Source organism: Apus apus, chromosome Z (assembly GCF_020740795.1).
Source record: "Apus apus isolate bApuApu2 chromosome Z, bApuApu2.pri.cur, whole genome shotgun sequence".
NCBI lineage: Eukaryota > Metazoa > Chordata > Aves > Apodiformes > Apodidae > Apus > Apus apus.
The window spans coordinates 1892390-1899299 of record NC_067312.1 but is presented as its reverse complement, the minus strand read 5'-3'; positions in this window follow the sequence as shown (position 1 = coordinate 1899299).

The window sequence follows — 6910 nt, the reverse complement described above, 5'->3', positions numbered from 1 at the left end:
CTAGGTAGATTTAGTTTGAACTTACGTGTAAACAGAAGAGGGACAATTTGCTGTTTTGTCTTCATCCCATTTTAATGAGAACCTGGAGACGGGAGGTTTCCCTCCACAGTAAGCAAAAACCAAAAGTGTGATTGTGGAATGGAGGCACCAAAATAACTTATTTGAAATGCCAAAAGGTCAGCAAGGAAGCAGCAAATATGAGGAGATGTGAAAGAAAAGAGGTGGAGACCAAAGAATCAGAACGAAACAAATCTACCAGGGTTGAAAAAGGTCTGCCAAGAAGCATCAGTCTAGGTGACATCTTGATTTCTAGAAGTGCTGGAAGATAGAAATAAAACTCCATTTTCCCCCAGCAGTTGGTGCCATGAAATATCTGTATGATCACATGTGTCTGGCAAAGGGAGACCTCGTGGGAAAAGAAGTCATGGAAGAATTGTAAGGGGCCAGGGTTATGCCCTTGGAAACATAGAGGAGCCTGTGCTCCAGGGGGTGGTTTGGGAAGCTGGGAATTGTTTGCAGAGGGGAGTGGTCAGAGGTGTCCCCCTCCAGGGCAGCATCATGGAGGGGTGGTGGTGCCCTGGAGGTGATGGGCTGTGTAGTGTCCTCCTGTAGTGACTTCCAGGTGCCTGGCAGGTCCCTTTTCCTCCCTCTGCCGTGTCTCCAGGCCACACACTCTGTGCTTACCAGGGCAGTAAAACGAAATAACAGAGGTAAATAACAAGCAACGTAGTCATAACCACCCTGATACATAAAATAAAACCTTGTTGTTGTTGTTGTAAGAGTTGTAGGCTCCTGGGAATAAGAATCTGTGGCTTGTGCTTCTCTTTTTTGTCACTGTGCCCTAAGAGGAAATGTGTCTCTCCTGCTTTTATTTTGTTTGCCAACTTTGCTCTTGGGCTACGTATAATGCTGGCAATTTGCATGAGGTGGGACTGTAGCTTTCAAGTGTCAGCATGGAGCAGGGCAAGGCAGGAGCTGTGGAAGCCTGAGGGAAGCCTGGAGTATTCCTAGGAAGCCTGTGGTGGCCCCAAGACCTGCGATTGCTCTGGTGTCAAAGGAGTCAGACTCATTTTGAGTCTTGCTGTCCTGCTGTTGGCAAAGATCCCAGGAGAGAGCAATACAGAAAGCTGCTGCAAAAGCCATTTGGAATTCCCACATCACCCATCTAACCCCTCTGTGCTCCTCCAGTTCCTGAGAGGCTCAGCCAGGCCGTGCCCTGACTCTTCACTGAATGCCCAGGCAGGTGGAATTAGCCCTGGATACCCAGGTGGCAAAGGTGAAGAGCTGGAAAGTGCTGGATGGCTTTTTGCTCTGCCTGTTTCTGCTCTCCTGAACATCACGTGCATTCCTGGACACCAGCGTGGGGGCAGCTCCATGACCCTGAACAAGTCCCAGTAGGATTCCTAGGAGCTGCATTGCACATATTGTGGTCTGCAAAGTGTGACTTCCAGCTGAACCCTGAGAGCTTTGACTGGTGCACAACACACCAGCAGTAATTTATTGATCTCCCAGCTGGGCTTTGTAGGTGATCACTGCCAGACTTGGCTGGAAAACCCCCATGATTTGGTTGGTGGGGAAGTTTGGAGTCAGAGGACCCCTGGGGTGCATCTCCAGGTGCTGTTTCCCAGGGAGAGGACTTGTCCATGGAAATACAAGCCCTGGCCCATGTGCCAGTGCTGCCCTGGCCATAACTCACCATCTTGCAGTGATAAATAAATGACATCTTGGGATGAAATGTTGAGAGAGAATCCAAGCCCTGGAGCTCAAACAGGCTGAATATAGAAGCACAGAATCCCAGGCTGGTTTGGGTTGGAAGGGACCTTCAAGATCATCTAGATCCAACCCCCTGCATGGGCAGGGACACCTCCCACCAGCCCAGGTTGCTCCACTCTCTCCTACATCTTTCTCTCTACCTAAATAGGCAGTTTCTTTTGCCTGTGGTTTGTAAATTCCCTTCATGTCCTCGTTCAAATAACAACCTCTGCTCTAAGGAGGAACATTTAATGATGTTCTGAGCGCTGGCAGGAACATGAAATGAGTGTGTGCAGCAGGAGAGAGGGAAATAAAACCCCAGCCTTGATAACACACTCCCCTCAAAAGCTGCACCATGAATGCAGACCACGAGGACTGCTCTGGTATGAGAAGTATTGTGCAAAGGAGGTGCAAGGGGAAGGATGTGTCCTGGGTGAGCTTGAAGCCTGATATTTGAGGAAGGGAAATATCTCATTTGAACTCCAGGTAGGTGATTTCCCCCTGAGGCTGAGACTTTTTATTTTTGTCCTATAAAGGGAGCAGGAGAGCAATCAGCAGCTGCAACCCATGCAGGGGACATTTTAAGGTGAGCTCCTGTAGTATGGAGCAGAAATCAAGTATTTGCTGAACACTGTATGCATAGATATAGATGGACTTACTCATTTTTGGATGAGGTCTTCCAAGGCATAAAGGACTATGGTGATGGAGTTCATGGGAGGAGGAGGTTGGTGTGGACTCGTGCTTGTCACTTTCTAAGAAGTGGCCAAACTGCCCTGTTCTCATTCCTGGTGGGAGCAGTGACCTGTTTCTGCTGACAGGCTTTGCTTCTGTGTCAGAAGGAACTGTGGTCCACCCGTAGGGAAAGGACCAACACGTGGCCTGCTCCATATCCCCATTGTCAGCCTTCTCTGCCAGGTTGCAGGCTTCATCTCAACCTACACTGTCCACCCTCACCTTAACTTCTCACGGCTGCTGCTTCTTGTTCCTCTGATTTTTCTCTTGCATATCAAGACTTGCCAGGTCTTTCAGGTAGCATCTCCTGGCTGCTGTGTACCATCAGTCTAAGGGCTGGTGTCTTCAGAGACAGTGTCTCTTTAGTCTGACCGGTCTCCAGGAAAATCTGTTGTGTTGCCAAAGCTGTGAGACTTTGAAAGTGGTACCTGCATCTTCAGAACCAGCTGGGTTACAAGTTGTGGCAGGATCACAGTGGTTTATGGTCCTCCTGCTCCTTTCCACCTCACCAGGCAGGCAGGATATTGGGTTGCCTCTCGATTCCCTGCTGAGGAGCAGGAGACCCTCGGAGGTAGGACCTCAGGTCCACCTCTAACAGTGGCCACTGTATTCAGAGAACTGACTATTTAGCTCAACTGCTACAAGTGCTGTGTGGTAATTTGGCCACATCAGAGCCCTTCTTCAGTCCTCTGACATCCTGGCTCAAGACTTCAAGTCATGATCTCAGAAGGAAAAGGGCTTCTTATCTTGAATACTTCTGCTGTACTGCACCCTCTTGAGCATCTTACCCAAAAGCTGCTTCTTTCTTGGCATTTCCCTGTGATTTTTTTTCTCTCAATTCTATTAGATAAGATCAGAAAAGCATTGTTGCCAAACTAAACAAGCCAAGCAGTGCGTGGAAGTTGGTCTGAAGTCCTTTGCAATGCAAACTCTGTCCTAAAAATCAGGTGTTGGGCATTTGGAGGTGAGGTGTCCCTGAAGGAGGCAATGTATCATAGAATCACATCATGGAGTGGTTTGGGTCCGAAGGGACCTGAAAGATCATCTAGTTCCAACCCCCTGCACGGGCAGGGACACCTCCCACCAGCCCAGGTTGCTCCAAGCCCCATCCAACCTGCCCTTCAACACTGCCAGGGAAGGATTCAGTACGAATGGAAATTCTGTACACACACACAGAGCTCCTGATATTTATCTAGCTTTCTGGAAGCTCAAATCTCTCTTAATCCACTGTTTTGCTCTGCTTCTGGGTTCTTGTTGCATACATCCTTTGTGAGATACATAAAACCCCCCGAGCTCATCTTTAATATCAACAGGAGAGCTGGGTTTCATCTCCTGTAGGTTTGAGTCACTTGCTCCGTTGTGCTCAGATATCTGGTGCTAAGCTTTTCCTTGCATGCTACGTGTTCCTTGCAGGTGTTTTGTGATCTGGAGGAGTTCCAGAATCTTTTTATTTGACACATCTCCCCCCAAGACCTTGCTCGTTGCACCCCTGACGTGCAGGACTGGTCGTTACGTTGACTCGATCGTTGGGCGTCGGAGCAACTTGATAAAGCCCTTCCCAGATTCTGTGGAGCATCAGGGGCCATGAGCTCAATCCTGCCATGGGAAGGCTTTTATTTCTGTCTGGAGTGGTGCCCTGCAACCAGCCTTCATGCTGGAAAGAAGTGAAAGCTGATGAAAAGCCCCCGTTCTCAAGCAGGGGTGACAGACACCACAGCCCTTTAGCACGACTGACCCCACCACGAGATGTTTCCCCGGCTGGTTTTCCCAGCCTGAGCTCCAAGTGGGAGGCAGGGAGGATGATTTTTGCTCTTCTAAAGCTGACCATTCCCCTCTGCTGTACCTCCTCTTGTCCTCCAGCTGGTTACATTTCTCAAATGATGATGGTGGCTGTACTATGTTCCTATGATAATGAGCATTCCCATTAAAAGAAGTGGAAAGGGGTGAGAAAACCTGGAATAGACCTTTGAGGAGGTCTGACTTGACATTGAGGAGCTCTGTTGGTTTATACTCACTGAGAAACAGAATCTAAATGCAAAGGGAAAGGAGCTATCAGCATGTAGAACTTCAGATAGGTGAACTTATTATCTTTGCTTTTTACTTCCCCTATAATTCCTGACGTTTGAAGGGCTCTTTTGCATCCCTGCTCTTCTCTTGCTGCCTTAGATGGCAAAGACTTGGTGTAGCTTCTGGTTTTGAATGGATTTATGGGCATGAATAAAATAGGATCCATTTTATAGGCATGAAGAAAAGAAATGAACATGTTAGAAAAGAGGGGGTTTTGATCAAAGATGTGGAAGTGTCTGGACTTTATACAAGTGGTGGTAGGAGGAGAGGGAATGGGTTCAAGCTGGAAGAGGGGAGATTGAGGTGAGACATGAGGAGGAAATTCTTGGCTCTGAGGGTGGGGAGACCCTGGCCCAGGTTGCCCAGGGAAGCTGTGGCTGCCCCATCCCTGGCAGTGTTGAAGGGCAGGTTGGATGGGGCTTGGAGCAACCTGGGCTGGTGGGAGGTGTCCCTGCCCATGGCAGTGAGTTTGGATCTAGATGATCTTTCAGGTCCCCTCCAACCCAAATCACTCCATGATTCTATTCTGTGAGTTCACAAGTTTCATGTGCATATTTAATTGGAGTATTAGGACACCCATGTTATGGGCCTGCAAGCCATGTTATGAAGATCTGATGGTCAAAGAGTGGTTGCCCTGGGAACCCTCTTTGATCTGCTCTGGTTCAAGGTCTCTGAATGTGCTGAGCATGAGAGTGTCCATCCTAGTGAAGGGCACAACCCATGCCTCATTCTGCATATAATGTCTGGAATGCTGATTTTGAGATTTGTGGGGCAACTCCTGTCATTCAGTTATGGTTAGAGCACTCAGGATTTCCCAGGAATGGCCCCTGGGGATGGAGGGTGAGAGTGAAGATTCCCACCTCTATTTTAAGCAGCAGCATTAGGCAACTCATTGAGTTGTGTTTGAGAGGAGCCTGATTTCCTTGTGGAGCCAGCAGAGAAAAAGGAGGTATCTTTGTGGATGAGTCTGATTCAAAATGCTCCTAAAAGAAACACACCCCATAGATGAGGGCCACTCTCCATAAAAGTCAGGCCTCCATTAGGAATTTTTTGGCCCCAAGATCTGCTTCAGGTCCCAAAAGTCTTTTTCTAGGTAGCTCTCAGGAAGTCAAGAAGTTTTAGAAGCAGTGTTTGACCTCCGTGCCCAAACCCCCAGGTCCCAGTAAGGCCCAGAGATGTCATCATAATCAAGAATTGATCTAAAACAGAGAGAAAAAGATCTGTTTCAGCAACAGAAATGATATTTACCACGCTCTCTGGAGCAGGTGGCAGATTTTGGTTGCCAGAGCTGCTTTGTGGACTGTCAGCTGGGGGAAAAAGGTGGCCATCCCTACCTGCCAGCGTGGGATGACCAAGGCTGGATAGTTCCATGGAGACACTCTGCTAACTGAGATAGCTGCAGGTGCCTGATTTATTCTAGCCATGGGGAAGTGGAACTTGGAGTAAGTGGGCTGTTAATGACCCATTCTTTGGCAGCCCAACAATAGTACAATGAGATGAAACAGATGCAACCACAATAGGCCTGCAAGTATCAGTTTACTTTCCATTCAGAACTCGGGTAGCTCTTCAAGCTGAAACAGGGATTTTCAAACAACAAGGGGTCTGGAGGAAAAAGGGGTTTTGAAGTGGCCAATCCCTCCTGGCTTCCATTTGGCCTGGCATGAGCTCATTCTTCTCCTCCTTGGAAGCCAGGGCTGGTTTGGCAAGCTGAGCTGCTGTGGGTTGTTCTTCCTTTCTCTGTCATTGTGTGTCATCTTGGACCCAGTCCTCTGAGCAGAGGACTTCACATTTGAACAAATTGCTTCTCAGCCTGAGCAATCTGACACGGAAAAGAGGGGGGAAAAAATAACAAGTAAATGACCAGATGCTTGTCTCTTTCCCAGAGGGAAGAGCACGGTGGTTTCACCATCACCTTTGACATGGCTCATCAGCAGTTGAAGCCCTGGCAGGCACTCAGAGGTAGATAATGGAGAGTTGATATCTTGGCTGGGGACTGAATGGTGTAAAGAATTAGGCACGGGCAAAGTGGTTTCCAAAGAGAGGTGGCAGGAGATGAACCCAAAATTGGCTCCAGAGTGTCCTTTGTTGTCAGCGTGAGGTGCATGGAGATCGTCGGGGCTTGGTCTTCTGAGCCAGGACATGAGAAAATCCAGAAGAAGGCAAAGAAGAGGCTTAGATGGTGGAGGGCAACCTGTGGTCACCCTGCCCTGGTTGAACCCACACTGAGCTGGCCTGATCCTGTCGGGCAACGCTTGGGTGAGACACGTGGGAGGACGTATTAGGGCCACTAAGATGATGAGGGGACTGGAGCATCTGCCCCATGAAGAAAGGCTGAGAGAGCTGGGGCTCTTCAGCCTGG